The following is a 25,818-nucleotide window of genomic DNA, read 5'->3' as shown; positions in this document are numbered from 1 at the left end:
TAGCAAATGGGCTAAATGTTAAAACATTTAGATAATTTCAATTAAAATCCGAAACAACATGGGGAGCTTGTTCCTACAATTATTTGGTATTGTCTCAAAAAGAATATATAAAGCTATCACATTTTGCTAATGAAATAGTTATATGCCTTGTTTAGCTTAGAAGCTCTAATTTTTAATAATGTATATATTAATGTGTGTGTATTCATATATACACATATATGTATGTGTGTATGCATGTGTATTCAGCAGCTTTCACCTATTCTTGCAAAAAGCACCTACAAATAAAAATGAGAGAAGATATCTTATTCATGATAGTAGCACAATTTCAATCACCATAATAGGAAGAAAGACTAGAACATACCTAGGAATAAGGTAAGGAAGAAGGCAGAAAGAACCAGTAAAAAGAAAACTATGAAATAATATTAAAAGAAATTAAATATGAAATCTATCTGAAAAAAAGATACAATAACCTGATGTCAGAAAGTATACGCCTCTCTAAAATATGTATATTAAATACAAATTTAATGTAATATACTATAATTATTTATAGATTTGTATAAAATATTCTTAAAGCATAAATGAAAAAATAACTTCCAGGTTAAAGTATGGAAAAGAACAGTGATGGACCAGATATCAGAACATAACCCAGAGCCATTGGGGCTGGGCAGAATAATGGCCCCCAAAGATATCTACACCCTAATCCACAGAGCCTGTGAATATGTTGCACTACATGGCTAACAGGGCTTTGGAGGTGTGATTAAAGTTAAGGACCTCTAGATGGAGAAATTAATCTGGATTACCCAGGTACGCCCAATCTAATTATTCAAATGCTTAAAAGTATTCTTTCCTGCTGCCGAAAATAAAAGAGATGTCAGTGTGTGAATGGTTGTTGCTGACTTGGAAGACAGAGGAATTGAGTCATGAGCCAAAGAAAGTGGGCAGCTTCTAAAAGGTGGAAAAGGTAAGTAAACTGATTTTCCCTTAGAACCTCCAGAAATGGAGACAATTTTGCCAAAACCTTGATTTTACCCCAATGAGACCCATGTCTTTTGCACTATAAAACTACAACTTTTACACTATAAAACTTTTACACTACAAAACTGTAAAATAATACATTTCTGTTGTTTAATTGCCAAGTTTGTGGTAAATTGTTACAGCAGCAATAAAACACTAATAAATCACTATGATAAATTAGATATGTTATAGCGAAGAAGTAGAAAGCAGGTCAGTGAAACATAAGATAATTTAGAAATAGATCCACGTTTATATAAACATTGAGTGTTTGTCACGATGGCCATTCTATTCAATGCAGAAGGAGAAATGGGAAATAAGTTCTTAACTGAGGTGATACAAGTTTTGTTTGGAAGAAAATAAAACAGAATCCTTATCTTGGATGATGAATAAGGAATAACTCCTCATGGATTTCAGCTTTTGTGGAAAAAGTGACTAAAATCTTAAGAACTAGGAGATGACAGGTGTATCACATATTACAAATTCATAGTAGGGTATTGACACAGTTGTGGGGAGAGACAATATAGGTGAGAGGCAAACAGAGGAGGAAGCCAATTGACAAAAAAAGACGTCTAAAGAGTATGTATGATATGATATCATATATATGTAAAATTATATGTGATTATATATAAATGTTAATGTAACAAAAACAATTATTTGCACATATGAGTCTCTTTCATGTCATTTTTGTGCCTTTCAATTTTTGTAATCTTTAGTCATAAATGAAGAATATTTGAACATTTATATAAATTACTGTGAATTACTAACATACTCAGATTGCATAGAACACATAGTATAGAGAAAGTGATAAATGAAGAATATTTGAACATTTATATAAATTACTGTGAATTGCTAACATACTCAGATTGCATAGAACACATAGTATAGAGAAAGATGCTTTTAGATACCAAGTTAACTTTTCAAAATGTCCATAAGTTGTTCAGTATTATTAGATGTTCATTCAAACTCTCACTTGCCTGGAGTATCTCTGATCCCTATTTTATCATCCCTCCTCTGTTCTGTGCTGACAGCTCTCCAGTTGAAATTATCTTCTCCTTGCAGTCAGATTTTAACAATCTAGTTATCTTTTTCTCTCCTTATTATTCATCTGTCTTAAACCAAATGAGAGGGTTTTTTCCCCCCCCAGGGGGACTTACTCTCCACACTTTTTAAAAATGAAAGTAAATTTCTTTATTACAGAATTGAATTGAATTCAAATCAAAAAAGGTCTGAACCTCATTTAAAAGATGGTTTTGTAACTGAAGGATTGAAAGGATTTCTTTATGAACTAGCATCACCTTAAGACAAAGGATAAGGACCTTGAAGACAGCATTGTAGTGAGTCCCAGAGGTGCTCTCCAAAATGATGCTAATACAGCCAAGAATCCAGGTATGAGAAAGGATGAGGAAGGGTACCTTACAGGAGAAAGCACCACTTATCCACCAAGATGGCAGAGGCCTTCTTCTCTGACCTGCGGTCCAAAGAAAAGCATTATAAGAAGAGACAATAGGCAATAAAGAGCACACGAGAAGAAACATAGAATGAAAGAAAGGAGAGGGACACAGAGAAGAAAAATAAGATCACATGAAAGTGATAATACAATTTTATATGGAACACGGCAATTTGCAATCTACAAGCTGATCTAATATTTAATGTTTAAGAAATCCAGGCTGTGTAAATAAATTTTGGAAATGAGAACCCTCCAAGAGCAGACTCAAGGTGATCTGGGCTGGATCTCACTCCTTCCATGTCTCAGGTGGCCTTCCTTTTGTGCCCCAGGAGGACAATATTGTCAAATAAAGTTTAGCCTAAAGCTGATTCCTTACATATTTTAAGTTCAGCCTAAAGATTTATCTGTACATCATGAACTATAACCTAAACGGAAGTATAAACAGGCTGCAATCTACTCTTGTGCCAATCACTGAGTTTTGGCCAATCGATTGTGGTCAACAGTTCAAATCATGTTTGAATAAGACAAATGCCGAGCTACTACCAATCTGGCTGTTTCTGTACCTCACTTCTGTTTTGTGTATGTCACTTTCTTTTTTCAGTCCATAAATCCTCTTCCGCCACACAGCTGCGCTGCAGTCTCTGAGCCTACTCTGGCTCTGGAGGCTACCCGATTGGCGAATTGTTCTTTGCTCAATTAAATTCTTAAATGTAATACAGCTGAAGTTTTCCTTTAACAGTATACAACTATGAAGTGGTTTTATCAGGCATCATAGCTGGAGAAATAGTCGACTGGAAGTCCAAGAGGCATATGCAACACCATTAATTGCTGCACCAGTGTTATCCAGTGACACCTTATCTGGTTATTAACCAAAGCTGGTTTGGCATAATTCCAGTGGCTGAAGTGAGGGGAAGTGAGGATATGACTGACATTCTCCAAGAAGCAGTGACTTCAGAAGATGATTGGCATCTTGAACTTCACGAAAATGCTTGGCCTTTCTAACTCTGAAAGTCTGTTTGAAACTCACAAGAAAATTAGGTGAACACAAAACTGCTGCCAAATTTAGAAACTTGCTTCCATATCCTGCAGAAAATATGATGGGCTTTTCAGAGTCCAGTTAAATATCTACAGATTATATTTCCAGTTTAATACCTGGGGCATTAACTCTATTCATTTTACTAGCTTTAGTGAATTTTACTTCTGGAGCATAACATTGCATTGAAAATGTGTCCTCTAACCTATGATATTTATGTATCATTTAATACGAAATTTATGAGGTTCCATTTCTGATTTCCAAATGGATGCAAATTAGAATACAGGATATTTACATTCCTTCATTTCTAACCTACATACATAAAGTTTGACTTTAAAATGCCACTGTTCGTGTCTGTTTCATAGAAGCTGTAGGTATTTATATGTCCTTTGTGTCTATGGCACACTCTGAATTTCAGTTTTTAATCTAATATTGGGCAGGAATTGGCTATAAAAATACAATGCCATTGAGGACAGAGCTGGATTGCTTTTTTCTTTTAATTCTTGAGAACTTTATAGTTTCTCAGGGAAGTATAATTTGTAAACACATCATCATCTAACACTTTTCCTATCTTTTTTGGAGATTGGCAGTTGAAAATCTATAAGATCTTTTTGCAACTAAGATCAGGAAAAATAATCAGGAGAGGAAATATTTTGGTCGGTTCCTATTTATGTTGTTCAGACCGGATGGATCTGTAGAAAACGTTCCTTAATTGTTGAAAATATAGAAGTGGTTGTTTTCAAAAATAAGTCACTTATGCCCCACATTTTTTTTTAACTTGTATTATAGGCTTGGGGGTACAAGTGAAGGTTTGTTTGCATAAGTTAACATGTGTCATAGTGGTTTGTTGTACATATTATTTCATCACCCAAGTATTAAGCCCAATACCCAAAAGTTATTTTTTCTGCTCCTCTCTCTCCTCTCACACTTCCCCCTTGAGTAGACCCCAGTGCCTATTGTTTGCTTCTTTGTGTTCATAAGTTCTCATCATTTAGCTCCCACTTATAAATGAGAACATGTGGTACGTGGTTTTTGTTCCTGCATTAGTTTGCTAAGGATAATGGCCTCTAGCTCCTTCCATGTTTCTGTAAAAGACATGATCTTGTTATTTTTTATGCATGCATAATATTCCATGGTATATGAATACATTTTCTTTTTTTTTTAATTATTATTATTATTATACTATAAGTTCTAGGGTACATGTGCATAACGTGAAGGTTTGTTACATATGTGTACTTGTGCCATGTTGGTGTGCTGCACCCATCAACTCGTCAGCACCCATCAACTCATCATTTACATCAGGTATAACTCCCAATGCAATCCCTCCTCCCTCCCCCCTCCCCATGATAGGCCCCGGTGTGTGATGTTCCCCTTCCCGAGTCCAAGTGATTTCATTGTTCAGTTCCCACCTATGAGTGAGAACATGCAGTGTTTGGTTTTCTGTTCTTGCGATAGTTGCATAGTATTCCATGGTGTATATGTGCCACATTTTCTTAATCCAGTCTGTCACTGATGGACATTTGGGTAGATTCCAAGTCTTTGCTATTGTGAATAGTGCCGCAATAAACATACATGTGCATATGTCTTTAGAGCAGCATGATTTATAATCCTTTGAGTATATACCCAGTAATGGGATGGCTGGGTCATACGGTACTTCTAGTTCTAGATCCTTGAAGAATCGCCATACTGTTTTCCATAATGGTTGAACTAGTTTACAATCCCACCAACAGTGTAAAAGTGTTCCTATTTCTCCACATCCTCTCCAGCACCTGTTGTTTCCTGACTTTTTAATGATTGCCATTCTAACTGGTGTGAGATGGTATCTCATTGTGGTTTTGATTTGCATTTCTCTGATGGCCAGTGATGATGAGCATTTTTTCATGTGTCTGTTGGCTGTATGAATGTCTTCTTTTGAGAAATGTCTGTTCAGGTATACGAACACATTTTCTTTATCCAATCTGTCATTGATGGGCATTTGGATTGATTCCATGTCTTTGCTATTGTGAATAGTGCTGCAATGAACATGTGTGTGCATGTGTCTTTATGGTAAAATGATTTATATTCCTCTGGGTATATAACCAGTAATGGGATTGTGGGGTTGAATAATTCTGCTTTTAGTTCTTTGAGGAATCCCGACACTATTTTCCACAATGGTTGAACTAATTTACAGTCCCACCAACAGTATATAAGTGTTCCCTTTTCTCTGCCACCTTGCCCAGCCTCTGTTATTTTTTGACTTTCTAATAATAGCCATTCTGACTAGCATGAGATGGTATCTCCTTGTGGTTTTTATCTGCACTTCTCTATGATCAGTGATATTGAGCTTTTTTTCATATGCCCGTTGGCCACATATATGTCTACTTTTGGGAAGCATCTGTTCATGTTCTTTGCTCACTTTTTAATGAGGTTGTTTCTGTCTTGTAAATATGTTTAAATTCTTTATAGATGCTGGATATTAGACCTTTGTCAGATGCATAGTTTGCAATATATTTTTTCCCATTCTGTAGGTTGTCTATTTACTCTGTTGATAGTTTCTTTTGCTGCACAGAAGCTCTTAAGTTGATGTTGATCCCACTTGTCAATTTTGGCTTTTGTTCCAATTGCTTTTGGTGTCTTTCATGAAATCTTTGCCCATTCCTATGTCCAGCACAGTATTGCCTAGGTTGTCTTCCAGGGTTTTTATAGTTTTGAGTTTTACACTTAGGTATTTAATCCATCTTGAGTTGATTTTTGTGTATGGTGTAAGGAAGGGGTCCAGCTTTGTCTTCTGCATATGGTTAGCCGCTTATCCCAGCACCATTTATTGAATAGGGAGTCTTTTCCCCATTGCTTGTTTAACGTCAGTTTTGTTGAAAATCAGATGGCCATGGATGTGTGGCCTTATTTCTGGACTGTCTACCCTGTTCCCCTGGTGTTTGTGCCTGTTTTTGTACCAGTACCATGCTGTTTTGGTTATTGTATTCTTATAGTATGGTTTGAAGTCAGGTAACATGATGTCTCCAGCTTTGTTCTTTTTGCTTAGGATTGTGTTGGCTATTCAGGCTCTTTTTTGGTTCCATATGAATTTTAAAATAGTTTTTAGTTCTGTGAGGAGTGTCATCAGAATAGCATTGAATCTGTTAATTGCTTTGGATGGTATAGCCCATTTCAATGATAGTAATTCTTTCTATCCATGAGCATGGGATCTTCTTCCTTTTGTTTGTGTCTTTGAATTCTTTGAGCAGTGTTATGCTGTTCTCATTGTAAAGAGCTTTCACCTACTTGTCTGCTGTATTCCTAGGCATTTTATTCTTTTTGTGGCAATTGGGAATGGGATTGCCTTTCTGATTTGGCTCTTGGTTTGGCTGTTGTTGGTATATAGAAATGCTAGTGATTTTTGTACATAGATTTTGTATCCTGCAAACTTTGCCGAAGTTGTTTATTAGCTGGAGGAGACTCAGGGCCAAGACTATGGGGTTTTCTAGATATAAAGTCATGTCATCTGGAAACAGAGATGGTTTGACATTCTGTCTTCCTATTTAGATGCCCTTATATTCCACTTATTTTAATAAGCATGTTATGTTGGTTAAACACTGTTAATCCATTTGCATTTCTACAGGTGATATTTGGGAGGTAAAATACAAATCTAAGATTTGAAATCACAAATAATTTTCAAAAATTCCTTTCAAAAGTGTTAAATGGTACTGATTGGACAAATATACTTTGAATATAGTCACTGATTTTACAATGATAATTTTATAATAAGAAAGCCTACTGTAAAGAAACCAATTTTTTTGTGTTTGTTTGTTTGTTTGTTTGAGACGGAGTCTCGCTCTATTGTCAGGCTGGAATGCAGTGGCGTGCTCTTGGCTCACTACAACCTCTGCCTCCCAAGTTCAGGCGGTTCTCCTGCCTCAGCCTCCTGAGTAGTTGGGATTACAGGTGCGCACCACCACGCCCAGCTAATTTTTGTACTTTTAGTAGAGACAGGGTTTCAACATGTTGGCCAGGATGGTCTCGATCTCCTAATCTTGTGATCCGCCAGCCTCAGCCTCCCAAAGTGCTGGGATTACAGGCGTGAGCCACCGTGCCCGGCCCAGAAACCATTATTTTTATGTGCAGAATTTCAGCAAAATATTTGATACATTGGTAATTTTGGCATGTAGTTGTTATTTATAAAATAATGACATGAGTAATTCTCCTTCAGGATTGAAATATAGGAAAATATCATAAATATTTCAAGAAAGACATTATGATATTGTGTATGCTTCCTAGAGTGTTTTCACTTTCCTTCTATTTGTTTATCATGCTAAATTGTTTGTACTTACAATTTATCTCTGTTTTTTGATAAACTTGTGATTTATAAGCTGTTCCTTCACTTTAAAAAATTCATGTAACCAACAAAGTGTTCTTATAGTCTTGTAAATGTCTTATTAGCCTTGAACTCTGTAAAGCGTGTGTTGAAATAACAAAATATGTAGAAAGATTTTAATAAATAAGCAATTTTTAAAATGAGAGATAAACATTTAAAAATGTGTTTGCATACAATCTGAATAAAAAGTATATTAATGTGAGCAGATAGAAAAATACTTGATCTTTTCGTTCCTATTCAAGATAAAGTCACATTGATGTGTATTACAATGTGATGTGTATTTCAGACTCAACAGAAATTTCTAACACTTGGTTCTGGGTCCTGATTCTGTCATTGGATGTATAATGGTGGCAGATGATAAGCCTCCACTCTTCAGCTTTTCTCCTTGTAATATGGGGTTGCTAATTTTTAACCTTATTTGATAAGATTACTATGAAAGGGAAATTTATATGTAAAAATGTTCTATAAATAACAAAGGTATAAACCAATATAAGATGACATTGTTATAATTCACAAGCTTTTCAATCATGCTTTTTATCCGATTTAAAGAAAACAAATCCCAGATAATATGATCATATGAAGATCCTTTAGATTTCTCTAGAATCTGGAGCTCTTAACTCAGAATAGAACTTTAGGTATTAAAACATTATGACTGAATTGAGAATTTTGCTTTTGTAGTTTCTATGCCTTTCATAACATATTTTTTATTTTATTTTAATTTATTCTTCCATTAAACCTTTTTAGAATACAGGTTAAAATTAGTATCAAAGGAAATATTTTCCAACAGATTTTCAAAGTTTTACCACTTGAGCTCTGTGTACAAGAACAAGTCATACTGTGTCCTATTTTTATATTCAAGTATCTGTAAGTTTATAGAAATCGATTTTGAAATTATAAATAGGTGCAAATTTAACCTACTCTTGAACTTTGTTTTTGTTTGTTTGTTTCTTTGTTTTGTTTTGTTTCGAGACAGAGTCTCTCTATGTCTCCAGGCTGGAATGTAGTGGCACAATCTTGGTTCACTGCAACCTCCAGCTCCTGGGTTGAAGCGATTCTCCTGTGTCAACCTCCCGGGTAGCTGGGACTACAGGGGCACGCCACCATGCCCTGTTAATTTTTGTATTTTTAGTAGAGATGGGGTTTCACCATGTTGTCCAGGATGGTCTCGATCTCCTGACCTCATGATCCGCCTGCTTCAGCCTCCCAAAGTGCTGGGATTACAGGCGTGAGTCACTGCACCTGGCTCCTACTACTGAACTTTAAGATAACTTTTTTTAAAAAAGAAAAAAGTAAAATTATTTATTTTTATTTATTATAAAGAATAATTTTATATTGTGCTTTTATCTTTGCCAAACAAATATACCTTCAGTAAAGTAACTTAAATAAAGATTTATTTTGTTTTTATCATATGTATTCATAAGATTAAACTGCTGTTGACTTTTTAATTAAACAGCATGTTTAATTAACAGGGAATTTTCTCTGTGGTCCAGGATCAAGGCATTTATATCTTTTTAGTGCTACGAAACCAATCATCTTAGATAATTGCAGTCCAGAAACCAAGATTATGTAATAGAATCATTAATATTTATGTACACAGAAATATATTTAATTGTAAACCATTAAAATATTTTATAATATCCTTTAAGGTATATTATTTTATGATTTTGTAATAATTTCAAAAATGCTGTTATTAGCTTTCAGATTGTAGGAAAACTTGATAAAGTATTTCAGAAATTTGAAATCTTTAAAGTGTAATAAAATTGTTTCATACATTGAAGCATATTTATATCTACTTGAATATTTCTTTGCATCATCACTTTGTGTTTTCTTTTACATTACTGTGTTTTCTTTTTTCTTTTAATTTCTTTTACATTACCACTTTTATTATTTTATTATTATTCCCATTTTTCCCTAAGTATTAAATTCTAACCTAATTTTTAAAGTTATTTCTCCCTGGCCATATAATTAAACAGTAAAAAATATATAACAAATAAAAGACAAATTAAAATAATTTTATAATTCATTGAATAAAAAATACCCATAATTTCTCCCAACAACATAGATTGTTTTGCTCATCAAGCTTTTTTTTCCTTCTCACCACATTAAGACAAAACTTTAGACTATTTTTACCTCATCTCTCTTCTGCCTTTTTCTCAATCTCACCACAAGAAAGAATAAAAATATGGGGTAGAATATTATTACCCCCCTCCCCAGCATATCCCCACTGCATAGATTTGGTGAAATTGTTTACTACTGTTAGGCAAGTGTTATTATTGGAAGTTCTCTTACTGTATATCCCTTTTTCTACAAGATTCTTATAACAGATATTGAGATGGATATTGCATATTCTTACTGAATCCCATTTATTTAGCATCAATTATTATAGAAGGCAGGAGACAGAAAGGTTACTCACCCCATTTTCTCTCTTCTTCCGTCTTAAGGCCTTGCTCTAGTTCACATATTGTTAGTTGGCACAAAGCCTCTTCCTTGTTTTCTTCATAGGAGCTATATAAATGATATATTTTTTGGATTCTTAATATCTTTTTTCTTCCTCTGGCAAGTTAGCATATAGGGATTTTTGGACTGTAAACCTTTCTGTTCATCAGTTAATAAGTGCTCTTGGTATTCTACCGCCCATGATTGCAAATTAAAAGTCTGGTATCTATCTAAGTTATTTTTCCTATTTGCCTAGAAGCTCAAAATTTTTCTTTTTCATGAGTATACAACAAATTTTGTAGGATATATCCAAGTATATTCTGTTTCTCTTGTCAAGTCTGAAAGTTGATAAAGATACTTAATCAATGAGTCTCAGATCTCTATCACAAGAAAACTTTCTTCTATCATTTCTTTACTTATCACTTCTAACATGTATTAACTTTTTTTTCTGGAACTATGTTAATCACCTGTTAGTTCACCAGGATATATCTTCTATGCATTTTTCCTTTTTCTCATGATTTATATCTCTATATAATTTGCCTTGGTCTTTGAGTCATTTCTTGCACTTAAATCTAGAGATCATCAATTCAGATCTTAGGTGAACATCTTATCTTTAGATCACTTATTAAATTACTTAGCTACCAAATCTCATTTATTCATTTTATTTTGTTTTCGGTGTGGGAATTTATTTTTCTTGTGAGCTTCTGTAATTATGTTTTATTCAAGTGGCTATCTCATGCAACAGCCATGTTCTATTGAATAAGTATCATCCTGTTCAGATTGATCACTCTCTTGGAGAACTGGCTGGTTTAGATGGGTTGTAACTCATCCAACTGAGCTCATAGGGCTTAGGTCTAGCTGTTTTTCCCAAGCAACATAGTCTTACAGGGGCTGGAGACAAAGCAAATCTCATCCCTTATGGGCCATGGACAAGTAAAAAGACAGGTTGCCAGGCTTTGCTGAGACTCCCAAAGAAGTCTCTCTCATTTCCCTAAATTATACCTGCCTTGGGTCTGGTGAAGCTTGGCCCAACTGTTCATTGACTTTGTGCTCAAAGAAACCAGTATATTCAGACAAGTTCATGGCACTACAATTTCTACAATTCTCTGAGAACCTATAACTTCCCAGGATACTCCATCTTCCATATCTGCCTTAAGGCTTTCAATTGCTAGCCCTCTTTATGTAACTCCAACAAAATCTAGGCCTCACTTGCCTATACTCATTGACAAAAGGCACAAACTAACATAAGACTCAGGGGAAGTAGGTTGATTGAGGCTGGGATTAGAGGTGGAGGGGGAAGAGTACATGTTCAGATTGCATGTTTCCCATTTGTTCCCAGAATTTTCCCAAAGGGTTATAAAACACTAACTTATACAATTTTTGTTAGTGTTAAGCTATATGGAATTAGACCACAGTGTTGTATGTGCATGTTTGTGTGTATTTATAAAGATTTATTGACATTGATCCATTAAAAATGGCAGCTTATCCATAGAATTTTATTTCTGATTATAGAAAGATAAGTGATCTTTGTTTTTAATTGTCTTTCTTGTGTTGTATTGTGTTTTCCAAGTTTTCTACCGTGTGTGCATATATGTTTGTGTATATATATGTATAGCAATTATATAATCAAAAAAATGTTTTTATAACACCTTAGGTGTTCAAAGTATAGGTTAAAATGTATTTATTATTTTAGTTTGTCTACTATGTTTTTGAGTTTGAAGTTTGACTAGGTCACATTATTTGACTTACTTTTAGATATTTCATGTATCTAGAAGTGTTTTAAAATTGTGAATTTCTTCTTTTTTTAAAGTGAAAAGGTAGTAGTTGTTGAAGCTTTATCTACTGATAAAGACTATATCCTCTATCTATTTTGAAGCCTGCACTAGTCTGGTCTCTTATCAAGTGCAGCTTTGCTTTCCTTTTTTTTTTTTATCATACATATGTGAAATTATACTTTTCAGCAGTCTACTACAGAATCCTGTTGAGAAAGAAATATATTATCTCGGCTGGACAAAACTCCACTAAAATATTGAAAATGAATGAATGGCAGAAACACTGAGGAAGAAATTTAGAGTGTAACCAAATACTACCTAAGTAATAGTGCCTTAAAAGTTAATGCCACCTCTGTCAGGTATAATATATAGATTTAACAGAAGGAAACATGTTACCTAAAGGAAATTCATGAACCCTGCTCTATTTCTTGAAATAAACCAATACTATATTTTTTAATGTAAAACTAAATTTTAAAAATCTAAATCACATCCTTAGATTCTACATGGGTGCAGAGAATAATTTGTAAAGTCAATCTGACATTTCTTATTCATAAAAGTAGAAAAAGTCAAAGAACAAAGTTTTATTTATTTAGCAATGGGTCTAAGAGGCATCAGATTCTAGAAATCATCAAGGTTGGATGTTTGCTAGCCCTCCTAATTTTTCTAGGAAGGAAAGCAGCCATTTGTTTTAGTGGAACTGGAAACCTATATTATTTTTTCCTTCTATTGTAGGTCTTACCAAGTTGTATTTCAAATTATATTTTACACATTTAATCTCTCATTAAGCTCTGAGTCATTTAAGGTATGATGTTGTATCTTATTTGTTTTCGTGTCATCTGTTTGGGTCTCTGCTTAAATGAATGAATAAACCTTAAGGTAATTTGTAACAGGTTAAAAGAAACCAAGAAAATAAGACAAACAAGCACAAAAATAAAAAAACAAATACAAAACAAACTGAAAACTCTAATTACTTTTAGAGAACAAGTAAAGGAAACAATTGGCCCGATTTTGAAAGCTATTGTAACAAAATGAAGTGAAGTTATGTTTATTTTATTTTAAATAACTTTTCTCTATTTATGTTATCATATAGAGATGCTCTATATTTATCTGTTATTACCACAACAATAGCAGGATCCAGTAAAACACATTAAAAAAAGGGGGGGGGGGGAACGTTATCTCTGGTATCAGTCAAAGTTGTGCTTCAACTAATAAATAGGATTTCAGAGATTGAAATAAAGTAAGGGGTTTCTCATTTATAATGGCAATCCAGGGCTAGCTTAAAATCTTTTCAAAGTCATCAGTGACGTAGGCTTATTTTGTCTGTCTGTTCCACCATAAGTTGTATATGTCTATCATCCTCAAGGTTGCCCCGTGGTTCAAAGATAACTGCTGAAGCTTCAGCCTTCACAGTTGTGACAGACAGGAAGAAAGGGAGTAACAAAAGAGTTTTACTTAAAGTGTGTTGGTCACAGGTCTCTTCAAGTAAATGTAGACAGTGTAAATGTAGCTTTTGAGCATAGCACCCTGCCAGTATTCTGTTACCAAAAAAGGACAGAAGAATGGAGAGGGAGTCGACTACCAGCATTTTATACCACATGACAACTTCAAAGAAACACTCAGTTATCTTAAATAGGATCTTGATTTAGAATAAGATGTTCAAATTTTAAAACAATGCCTGGTGTTGGCATCTACTTATATTCGATATAGATTTTCGGATCAAACACTTGATCAAAGGATAATGTATCTTTTTCTAAGAACATTTGGTTTACATCATAAACCTAAGTCACTTTTGCTGAAAGTTGAAGAGATCACAGTTTCTGTCTTTATACATAGTGAACTGATCTCTAGTTATCCATATTTACCCAGGCATAATATTTACCAAGAATACAATTTATACACATTAGATGTTATTTTTGTTCAAAATATGCTATACTCATACACCAGGCTGAGTTCATGGGTGTGTGTGACCTGTGCAGTCACATAGGGTGCCTCTCTTTAAAAGGTCCCTGCTCCGATTCTACTGTTCCCATCTTAAAAATTCTTAGTAACTTTTAACCGGGGACTTGTGTTTTCATTTTGCATTAGGAACCACAAATTATGTAGCTGGTCCTATTCCATACAACATAGTCAAAGAGCTCAGAGAGTAATCAGAAACAGCAGTTTTGAACGTGTAATATCCAGGGAATGAAAAATAATTGTCTACTACAGACTATAGATTAAATATATTTATGTTGCCACAGGTAACATTTACTAGACATTGTAAATAGCACACAATTTAGAAATCACATAAATTGTGACCCTGGAGCTAATTAAATTCAGCATCTAATGGAGTGAAATTTATTGACAGCTCACTAAAATGAATTAAGAGAAGCAGTAACTGCAGTGTGTTAAGAGTAATAAAATGTTGATTTTTTTCCCCTAAGCGCTTAGAAGATTATTACAAAATTGCTCTAGGCCACTTAGTTAATGTGCTACACGCAATTACTATTCTTAAATCAGTGAGGACATGTCTATTTATTGGAAAGTAACTTACTTGTTATTGTTTCTAATTTTTATTCATACTTTAAAAATTGGACACTTATTAAATACTGAAATTGAGCAAGGCACATCATAGCTGTCAGGTTAATGACATGCAAAGACCAATTTGCATTGTATTATCTGTTTTCAGGCACTTTTCATTTCTAACGTAATTTTAGCACAGGGAGCAAGAATCTATGCAACTTTCAGATTTAATTTTTTAAAGCTGAAATTTTGCACAAAGAGTTTTATGGGCAAATACAGAATCATATTCACTTTATAGGGAAGAAAATCCATTTGAAAACTCTTTTTCAAGGACAGTGAAGATTATATCCAAGCCCCAACTGTTCAAGGAAATGAAAAAATATTTATAGCTGCTATCCATAATTGATTCATATCATCATGCTGCGTATTATACAAAAGATTTTGACCCTGCCCTCTTTTATTCTACAGTCAAAGAAATTCAAAACAACCAAAAGAGGAAATAAAATGTATAGATGATAGTACATAGAGCTAAAACAGCAATGGAATCTGTGCTACTTTAAGAAAACATAAAAAACTAAAATCTAAATGTCAAGATAGAAATATTTCAAAGTAAATTTTTAAATTGTACAAATTAGTCATTGATTATACCTATAAAAGGATTAGGTTCAATTGTTTTTTTTCCGTTAGTGTTTCAGATTTTGTTTTTTGTTTTTGCTTTAATGTTTTAAACCAGAGAGTTCCCTTAGAATAGTTAAATGCACAAGATTAACTTTGTAAGATTTACAGCATATTGGATTGAGGTATAGCGAAGTTCTCCTGACCACTGTCAACCAGTAAAAGGAAATGCAAAATGTACTTTAACAAAGCTATGAGCCCCTCATTTACATTTCTTTTTCTTTTTTTTTTTTCTTAAATGAAAGCAAAGTCAGTTTATTAGAGCAACAGAGTATTGGAAATTGGCTGTTCCATAGACAGAGCAGGTTAGTCCATAGGCAGAGTAGCCAATTGTTTACATTTGTAATGTGATACTGCAGGGCAACTAAAAACATGGATGTTAATTAGCTTGATTGTGGTGATCATTTCAACAACGCATACATATAGCAAACCATCACGTTGTACACTTTAAATACATATAATTTTTATTTGTCAATTATATCTTTAAAAAGCTGAAGGAAAAATGCAGAGAAACGTTCAGGTTTTGCTCCAATTATTTGACTAATTGACACAATCTTCTATTTCGTTTTATTAGTGAAGATGAATCCTTTAAAAGTTGATGATCTGGCAAAAGAATGTTATCCTTATCTTGTACTAAATGAACACAGGCTAATGTAAAACTCAATGAATTCTGAAAAATGGAGCAGCAGGAATCACAAATGCAGAAAACTAAGATGATTAAAAGCAATCCATCAGTCCTAAAGAAATTCTGCTGTCCACAAAATTTTTAAGGCATCCACTCCTTCTAAAGGAATTATTTTTGCATCACATCAAAATGTAGTGTTTTCTCTGTAAGATAATATTTTTAAGTGTAAAACCTGTAACTTTTCACAGCACCATATTAAAGCATTGACACATGACCCTTTTAAAATCTTCAAAGGGAACCTACCTGTGTTTACTTTCATTATCTGCTGTACTGAGACAGAAAGTTAGATGAAGATATTTAAATGTTACAATCTTTATATTTCAGAAACCCCATGCAAAAAAAAAAAAAAAAAACCCTTAAATATATTAGTATGAAGGCTTTAAGAAAAGAAGAAGTACAACTAATTTAGAATTGATGCTTGCATGCTTTTTGTGAGAAGATGTTAGAGAGGCCACAGGATCAAGAACAGGTGGGATTATGCAAGCCAAGAGAAAAACTAACGTCTTTATTCTAAAGATGGATGGAAGGTGCTGAAGTATGTCCATAAGGAGACGCTCAGTGAGCTCATCCTCTTTCCTTTGTAACCATTTCTTAACATAACCAAACATATGACACCCAAGCATAACTTCTTTCTAACTCTTTGACTAAACAATGTACTACTAGCTATATAATAAATGTAATCTTAGAAAGATTAAGATGCCCACTCTTGAACATATACACAGATGTGAAGACCACACATATGATCTGAAAAAGCAGATCAAAAAATATGTGAGCTTAAAAAAAAATAGAAAAGGAAAAAAGAAGTGTCAGTGCTTTTGTTTAAGAATATGAACATTTTGATTTTCCTTTCTAAAGCCTGATTATCCTATTTATTTTAAACTAGTATTTTTTTGTAGGAAAATGCTACATTTTTCTGTCTGTGACTAATAGCAAGATAGATTTATGTCACATGAAAGCAATCATAAAGTAGAGCCTAAAACCCACATGTTAAAAAAAAATGTGGAAATTCAGTAGGGATTCAGAACAACAGAGAGTTGGTCTCCTCAACTCTTCCTGTGTACACTGAAATTACAAATGTCAATGACCATGGTCCAAAAAGATTCTGATATTGAATTTAGGAAATCTTTATGAACCTTATTTTCTCTAAATGAACTAAAAATATTTGTAGTGGGAAGTGGTGTTAGAGGCAAATTGTCTACTTTTGGCACAGGGAACCTTTCGCACAGAGCAGAATTTCCTTGCACTGACTCTGCATAAATATCTCAAGTGACAGGCAGCTCTGTTCATGGACGGTTTGTGGAAACAAAATCTTCCTTTTTTAAACAACCACCCAATTCACCTAATTTGGTTGACAGCAGCAATATAGAATTAGTTTTAAGTCCCCTTTAAATGGAATTACCACCATGTATTTGACCATATTTATTCTGCTTTCAATTTGTTTTCTCTTGTATATATCCACACATCTGACTCTTTCAACCACCACTACAAAGACTTATTTGATTAGACCTCAGACTGCCTCTTTGAATTCCTTTTGCTCCACTTTCCTTGACATACTGTGCTCCAGACACTCTCACCTTTTTGTTCCTTGATCCAGAATATTCCTGCCTAGGCCTTCATGCTTGCTGTTTCTAATGTCCTGTGCCTCCAGATCTTCACGTGGATAACTCCTTTGAATCTTCAAATCTACATATATGTGTTATTTCCTTTTCTACATAACAGCTAGCATTTGAAACTATTTTGTTTAGTGATAAATTATTTTTTTCTATTTCCCCCATACCAGAATACAAGCTCCATAATTATGGAGACCTTGACAATCTTACTAACTGCTGAATCCTACAATAAGTAGGGGAGTTCCTGGCTCATAATGCATGTATATAATAAACACTTGTTTATGAGTGAATGAATGAATGTGTGTGTATATATACATATATATATGACAAACAATCTATGTTTTGCATAGCAGCTAGAGTGTTCTTATATAGTTATAACCCCCCAAAGTTATATCACTCTTCCATTTGCAGATATGAAAGGACTTCCCATTTGGGATGAATGTAGACAGTTGCACAGGTTATGCGCTACACAACTCTGTAGGCTGTTATTAACAATAGAGAGACCACAGTGTTGATCACCTACTGGAGCTGTGTAATACCAAGATGCTGTACCATTTGTTCCTAGGATTAAATGGAAACTTCAATGCCTGGCTAATAGAACTCTCAGTATCTGGCTCCACTACTGTTTCTGTTTTGTCTTTCCTACTCTTCTCCCTTGAAATTACTCACCAAACTTCCCGATTTGCTCTCAATTTCTCAAGACACTATACTTTCCGTGATTCACTAAGCTTTCTGAAGAGAATAAATTATGCCTCTTTTCTCACTCTGTGTTTCTTCCACACACCCTACTCTGATTCCTAAACTTGATTAGGCACCTTCTATATGTTCTCCTATTTTTTCTGCTTTTCCCATAACATTAATCACCTCATTATGATTTTCAACAGTCTTTTCATTTCTTCTATAAGGTTGGGGCCATGTTTGTCATATTTCTTATTGCATCACTAGTATCTTCCAGGGAGCCCAATGAATGTATCTACATGAATTAATAAATAGTCAGAACATCCATTCCAAATGCTATACAACATCTTGGTCATTTTTCTTCGTGTTCTCTATTTCATCACCGTCCAATTTTGTAATGTCAAGTTTACATTTGATTTGTATTTCTGATGGAATTTTACCTTGTGTTAACCAGTACAAAAAAAAAGTGGGATAATGTGCTTTTGTTAATATAGTCTAGAGTATAATTAAGTATATTATTACTTTAAACTTAAAATTTTTAAAAATATTATTCAGCCAAATATGCATTAACCAGAGTGATATTTAACTAGACTTGATTTGATTTGTGCCTTCTATTTTACAAATGTCTTTAGCAAATATACTTATTTTCCCTTAAAATGCAATTGCAAATAAAAGTTTGCATTGAAATGATGTGCAAAATATATTTAGGTTAATTTCCTTATTCTCACTAACCCTAATTTGAATCCATTATTCATCAGGGTTTCATGCCTAGTTAAGAAACTTAACTTTGATATGGCAATTCAATTAGGTTTATTTCTGTCATTTTAAAAGGATATTATCAGATGTTTGAATGTCCCATATTGTGACTTCATCAGTTATAAACAACCCAAGCCTGTGTGAGCAAGAAGATGGGCCGGCCCCCTGGTGCTAGGGGTTCACCTCCATTAGAGTCACTCCAACATCCATCTTGTTTTCTGAGCAGCTCATTCAAAGCAAATACATCCTACTTCTTGCCATTAAGACTGTTTTTTAAAAGCTACATACTCCCTATCACTTAATGTTCCTATGAAAGAAACTTCTCTCATGCTCAAATCCTTTAATTTTTAGAAGCAGAGTTATTATCACAGAAATCCCAGTACCAGCCTTACAATATACATTCAAAGTGATATTTGAGTTGACCTATTATACAAGCGAATGGCTCTCTCCAGATTTCTAAAGTCAGGTGGATTCGTGCTGCTCCTGTAATCTGATTATAAGCTAAGACAAAATTTTAATTTATTTTAAATGGCAACAAATTCAAAATGCAAATCAACGTCACTGATAGGATCAAATGCCTTTCAAACACAGAGCAGAGAAGGTAAGAATGATTTTCTTTGAGTATTATCTTTTAGGTATAAAATTAAGAACTAGATATTAAATCACAGAAACGAACTGATCTTCTTAAGAAGCTCAATGAATATGAGAGGGAAATGAATGACATGAGAGATATTAGACCTCAGCGAACCTGAGCAAAGAGTGGGGCAGACTGAGGGTGTGAGATAAACAGCCTGGAGAAGAAAGATGGAAAAGGGGACAGTGAGTGGGAGCTGCAGAAAAGATACCACTCAGGCTAGCAGCAGCAGGAGAGGGATAAGTGTGATAAAGAGCTTAAAAAGGTAAAAATGCCCGTCAAGTTTCAGGTGGCAGATGTCACTGTGTATGAGTCCAGGGTGGAATCATAGCCTAAGACAGAAGAGGATGTCAAATAGAAATAAATAATCAAAGACTTTTTAAAAGTCAGGAAAGGGCTCTGTTAGTTACCATTTTATTTGAAAACAACTGTGTTAACAAGACAATGATGAATATTCTAGGACAAACATAAAGGGCATTATTGAAATGGTAGATATCAGTCAGGGGAATTGGAAATGAGCTTTCTTTAATTAGGAACCAGAGTGGAATAACAAATGTTAAAGTGACATTTGGAGATACTAAAGATGAGACAATATGTTTTCATATGTTACTATTTGCTGATGGACCTGATGATGCATTGCTGCAGAGGAACTTAAGGAGTGAATAATAGTTGGCCATCTGCTTGCAAACTTTGACAGCTTTTGAAGATAGTAGTTCATAGGGAGCAAGGAGTAAAGAAAATAGTGTTTTACCCACTACATCAAAGTTATATGGGAGAGAAGGGGTTGCCTTTTAATGAAGATAATTACCTCTTCTTGATAAGAGATGAAGGCACAAAGCTACAGCTGGATAATAAAAAATTCTTCTAGTGCAGAACAGCATAAAATTATATTCAGTTCAGGTCCCATGCATTATTAACTCCCTCAAAATTAAAGCATTTCTGTAGTCTCTGGTGAGGCAGAGGCATGTAATGGAAAGACCACAGCCTTTGAAGTCAGATAAACATGATTCAAAATCTGGTTTCACCATCTATAAGTATGATTTGGAGCAAATATGTTAACCAATCCTCATTTTGAAAATGAAGACATAGCTACCTATCTCACAGGGTTCTGAGTGGTCAAAGAGATGAGTATGTTAGATGACCACCATAGTGACTTTAATTGATTATTCACTTAACAAATACCTGCTGAGTGCTATCATGTGTTAGGCACTGTGCTATTGTCTAAATATACAAAGGTGATTGAATACAGATTAAACCCTTCTTCCCTCATGTAGTTTATAGACTTAATGAGAGAGATAGTCTCTAATCAGAAAATTACAAAACTAAATGTAGAAATAACAATCATGATAAGTGCTGCAAACTGAGGGTGCATAAAATTATGAGAGTAACAAGATTATTTCATATACTCAGGAGGGCCAAGGAAGGCACCTGAAAGGTGGCAGTTGAACTGATATTAGAAGAAGAAGAAGCTGGAGTTCACTGAGATAAATAAAATGAAAACAGGAGAAAGCATGAAATGAGATTGGAGAGGCAGTGAGACTAAGATTACATAGACTAGAAAAGTCTTGAGGTGTGTGGGTAAGATCATCAGTGAAAGCTACCACTTTTTCCCTTGCATGCATTGCTACTATGATCTTCTTTGTGTAACCAACGTGAAAACACCTAAACATGGCTGCTGTCTTTCTTAATATAATCCTAGCTATACAGCAAATGAGGTCTTAAGAGAATTACAAAGTTCTTCTTAAGCATATTAACATATGTAATGACCCACCCTGTACAAACTGTAATGAGATAGAGATAGGATAATAAAAATAGGAGCAGCCACTGGGCAGAATCTGGGCCTCTGACTTCTAGCTGCTTGATACAGCATAGCACAGGTCCTTTGACTAGCCCTTTCTCTGAATAGCACAATTCTCTCACACTCACACTCTCCAGAAACTCCCCCATGTTAAGATCCACTCCAACTCTTGCTTCTGGCTTCTCCATTGAAAAAGCATATTCTCATAAACCTCTGAAACAGTCACTTGACTTAACTTATTCTATGTATCAGGAGAGTCTAATTTACGTTGAACTAACAAAACAAAACAAAACAAAAAACATAAAATGTTTTAAGGCAACACACATTAACACCGTGCTTATTTTTCATGGCTTTCACTGGTCGGCTGCGGCCTCTGATCTGTATTGCCCTCATGGATGGTGAGCATTTGGCCAAGGGAATGGCTGCCATCTGGTTATGAATGCATGTCATAATTGCGCACACCTTATTGGCTAAAGCAAGTCACAAGGCCTCTTCTAATTTCAAAGTAGCAGAGATGTACAATCCTACCATGTTTCTGGGGTGAGAAGAACCAAAAGAACTGCCTTGACTGCCCATATTTACTATCGTCAGGTAGTCAGAAGACTAAAAAGGAATCTCATGGCTGCTTCTGGGGCTTTCACTGCCTTTCATCCTATATTGTGCCTTTTTTAGTGTGATGATAACACAAACTTCAGGTCACTTATTCTAACAAACTTCCAGCTACTGCTGTTCTTCTTCAGTAGTTCTCCTATAAGATACAAATCTTATTCAGCTTCTCTTGCCTATAACTGTCTCCAAGCTAATGTCTCCTGGAATTGATAGATAGTAATCTCACTAATCAAAATAAGGCATTGCACTGGTATAGAGATGTATTTAAAAGGTATTTTGACAAATAATTTCTCATGTAATATCACAATCAACTTGAAGGTCAATAGTGTCTTTATTTTATAGGTGTCTTTATTTTGAAATTCATTTAAAAAAAAAAGGAATTCAGATTCATAAAGTGCCTAGCCAGGGTTGTGCGCAAATAAATGATGAAGTCTAGATTTGAATCTATGTCTGATCACAGAATATATATTCCCTCCACAGAACTACACATTCCCAAATCCAACACCTACTTTTCAGGATTAACCAGTGTATATACATAAACTATTATTCTACAGATCACACTACCAAAAAGCAAACAAAACCTTAAGGACTGATAAGGTACTCACAGTGTGCACACTCCAGAGACTCTGCTTCAAATTCATTAACTGAATGTAGGCGCTCAGAGTCCCAGTGCATTAACCTCATCAGACATAGCAGATGATAACTGACCCCACCCAAATAATGGGATATGGGGAGTATTGACATTAAATAATGGAGTCACATCTTCCAAGTAGTAAAAGGATTAAAATACATTCAGAGATAAAAGAAGTAAAATACCCTTTCAAAATGTAAATTACTTCTTCCATAGCAACAATGATAATGTACTAATTCTAGGAGTCAAATAAATTATTCAAGGACACTGCCATTTAGTTTGTTTCTTGACTCCATAGGGGAAAAGTAATTATGTCTAGCCCAGCCGAGCCTATGATAACAGCTGGCTATAAGGGAACAAAAGCAAAGGTAATGTCTTCAGAAATCCACCATGATGTTTCATATTTTAGTAAAAAACGTCCTTGGAGGGACGTTTGAATCAATCAACCTGAGGATCTCATTTTACTTTCGAAGAAGTTTAGGCCCAGAGAGGTTAAGTACTTTTCTTGAGGTCACATGGTTTGTGGCAGTACTTAAAGGCAGAAGGCAGATTATAACCATGAAAAGACTGGGAAGAAAAATACCAATTGTTAAGCATGTTCTTTGATGCTTTATTCACATTGTCTCACCTCATGCTCAGATGAGCAAAATGAAAAAGATACCATTTTCTCTTCCATTGTAAATATATCAGGAAGTTAAAGATAAAATAACTAGCCTACATTCACATAGTAAAGCACAGAGCCGGGACCCAAAGTATCTTTTGCCTCCAAAGCCAAGTGCTTTCTCCTACATCAAAATGCCTGTGAATATGTGCACTGCCTGCTGGTGTGGGGCTTTAAGCATAGATAATGTTTTACCAACGTTGCTATTTTAAGGAATTATTTGCTTTAGATCAATTTTGACTAAAGTCTCTTCTAATGCTGTCATTCTAGGATGTCTGATTAATGTGACTGTGCCTTCTTGAAGCACTGTCTTATTTGAAGGATTGGTTAGATAATTGAAATAATTTAGGGATCATTAAGATGACTGAAATTGTCTTTCTGGATTATTGTCCCAGGCCTTTAGAATATCATCTAAATGAGAGACCTTCTATAGAGAAGTTCCCTGAAGACTAAGGGATTATTGTTCCCCAAATTTGCAATGGCTTCCCTTCCTGAGAAAAGAGTTGCTTGTTGTGCTTCTGGAAAGTGAACAATCAAGTCCCCTTAGAGGAAATGGGGTCATCTCCACCTGGCTGCTCTCACCACAACACACCATGTCTATGTGATTCAGGCTAGAAATAATAGAGTGGAAGATGGAATGATCCAACAGGATTCAACCACTCCTCTTATAGGACTTCCCCTTGCCTCACTGCCCTCTTCTAAGCACCTAGTGGCTTTGCCTTTCTAGTTTGAAGGTATGTACTGTCTAGTTGAGATGAGGACAGAGGTAAAGAGGCAGAACTCCCCAGGCAGTCATAGTTATTGGTGGCAGATTAGCAACTTGCCTGACTCCTTACACTTGTCTACGTTCCTGGCACAGTGCCTAGACCTCCTTGTATTCTCAAGAGAGGTTTGTTTCAACCTGCCAGAGAGACTTCAGGCTACCATTCATACCCACAACCAAAAGAGCACTCCCACAAAGAGACCTTCCAACTCAAGGTTTAGAGAAATGAGGGATTCAGCCTGGGCATGCCTTCTGAATGAAAACTTAATCATAATCTTACAGAGATCATTCAGGCACATTCTAGAATAGGTAACAACTAGAAAGCACATGCTGTTATCCAAACACAGTTTTTCTCAAATGCAGCCTCTATGCTAGAGTCAATTGCAAAGGTCAGCTTTGCACTGTGGAGAAGAGGCAAAACTCATTGTAAGGTCAGCATAAAGATTTCACTGTCTCCTTCCCTACTTATCCCACCCCATTCTCCATCCCTTGCTACTGATGCCTAACTGGACCCGAATTCAGATCTCTCTATTACATATTTGCTTGGAAACACAGAATGTTCCTTAGTGTCTGGCATATTGCCACTGCTTACAATGAACTTCACTAGGAAGACAAAGATTCAGGAAGGGTGGTGAGTTAAGTAATGAATGTAACCAGAGACCTATTACAACGAGCAAGAGCCACCTAGAACCTCCCAATAGTTCCCAACCAAGATTATTATTATTATTACTACTGCTACTATAATTACCATTATTTTGACAGAGTCTCCCTCTGACGCCCAGGTTGGAGTGCAGTGGCCTTATCCTGGCTCACTGCAACCTCCGCCTCCCATGTTCAAGTGATTCTTGTGCCTCAGCCTCCTGAGTAGCTGGAACTACGGACACACACCACCATGCCTGGCTACTTTTTTTTTTTTTTTTTTTTGGATTTTTAGTGGAGATGGATTTTTGCCATGTTGGCGAGGCTGGTCTTGAGCTCCTGACCACAAGTGATCCGTCCACCTTGGCCTCTTAAAGTGCTGGGATTACAGGCGTGAGCCACCACTCCTGGCCCCCAGTCAATATCCTATTAGAGCCAACTAAGCTCCAAAATCCATACTAAATATGTGAAAGAGTGAAAATATTTTGAATATCTTCATAATTATTTTAGAAATTACAGAATCAGTGGGTTCAAAAAGTAGTAATCTTTTACATTACATAGTGCTTTATAGTACAAACAGTTTTTCATTCTAACTTTGAATTGTTTCAGACGGGAAAGGCAAGTATTATTTTTACTTTAAAAATAAAAGACCACAGAAATTAAAGGGAAAAAAGACCATAGAAATTAAGGGAAATTACAAAGGTTATACAGAACATAACTTTCAAAGCAGTCAATAAATGGCGCTTCTTCCTATTTTCTCTCAGCCTCCTCCTCTGTCAAGTTATATTTTATCTGCAAAGTAGTCATAAGTTGTATTTTCCTTTTAGTTTATTTTCATTTCCTGGAGATATTTATATTCTTCTGCATTTTAGTAAGAAACACAGTAATGTGGTTTATCTCTCCTCTACTATTCCAAAAAGTAAGTGGTTTATAATTCTGTTTAATTTTGTGGGAGGTCTCATAATTTTAAAAATTAAGTGTAATGTGCTGAAATTCCTGATACTTTTTAAATGCTAGGAATTTTTTTTTTCATATTTGGAAAGCTGATTCTGAGCTATAGAAAAAAATGTTAATAAGTCTGTTATATCTGTCACCTAACCAAAACTAAGAAAGGTAGGAAAAGG

The 25,818-nt window shown here is 34.9% G+C and overlaps 1 long non-coding RNA gene across 1 annotated transcript in view; it reads right to left on the bottom strand.

Annotated features, from left to right (window-relative positions):
- Positions 1-25,818, bottom strand: part of LOC144340924 (uncharacterized) — a 163,590-nt gene that overhangs the window by 67,577 nt on the left and 70,195 nt on the right. The window contains exon 3 of the long non-coding RNA XR_013417472.1: positions 10,259-10,350. This is a non-coding gene — a long non-coding RNA (uncharacterized LOC144340924). The remainder of the gene's footprint in view (positions 1-10,258; positions 10,351-25,818) is intronic.

Source organism: Macaca mulatta, chromosome 5, assembly GCF_049350105.2.
Source record: "Macaca mulatta isolate MMU2019108-1 chromosome 5, T2T-MMU8v2.0, whole genome shotgun sequence".
Taxonomy (NCBI): Eukaryota; Metazoa; Chordata; class Mammalia; order Primates; family Cercopithecidae; genus Macaca; species Macaca mulatta.
This window is presented reverse-complemented; position numbering and strand designations above follow the sequence as displayed.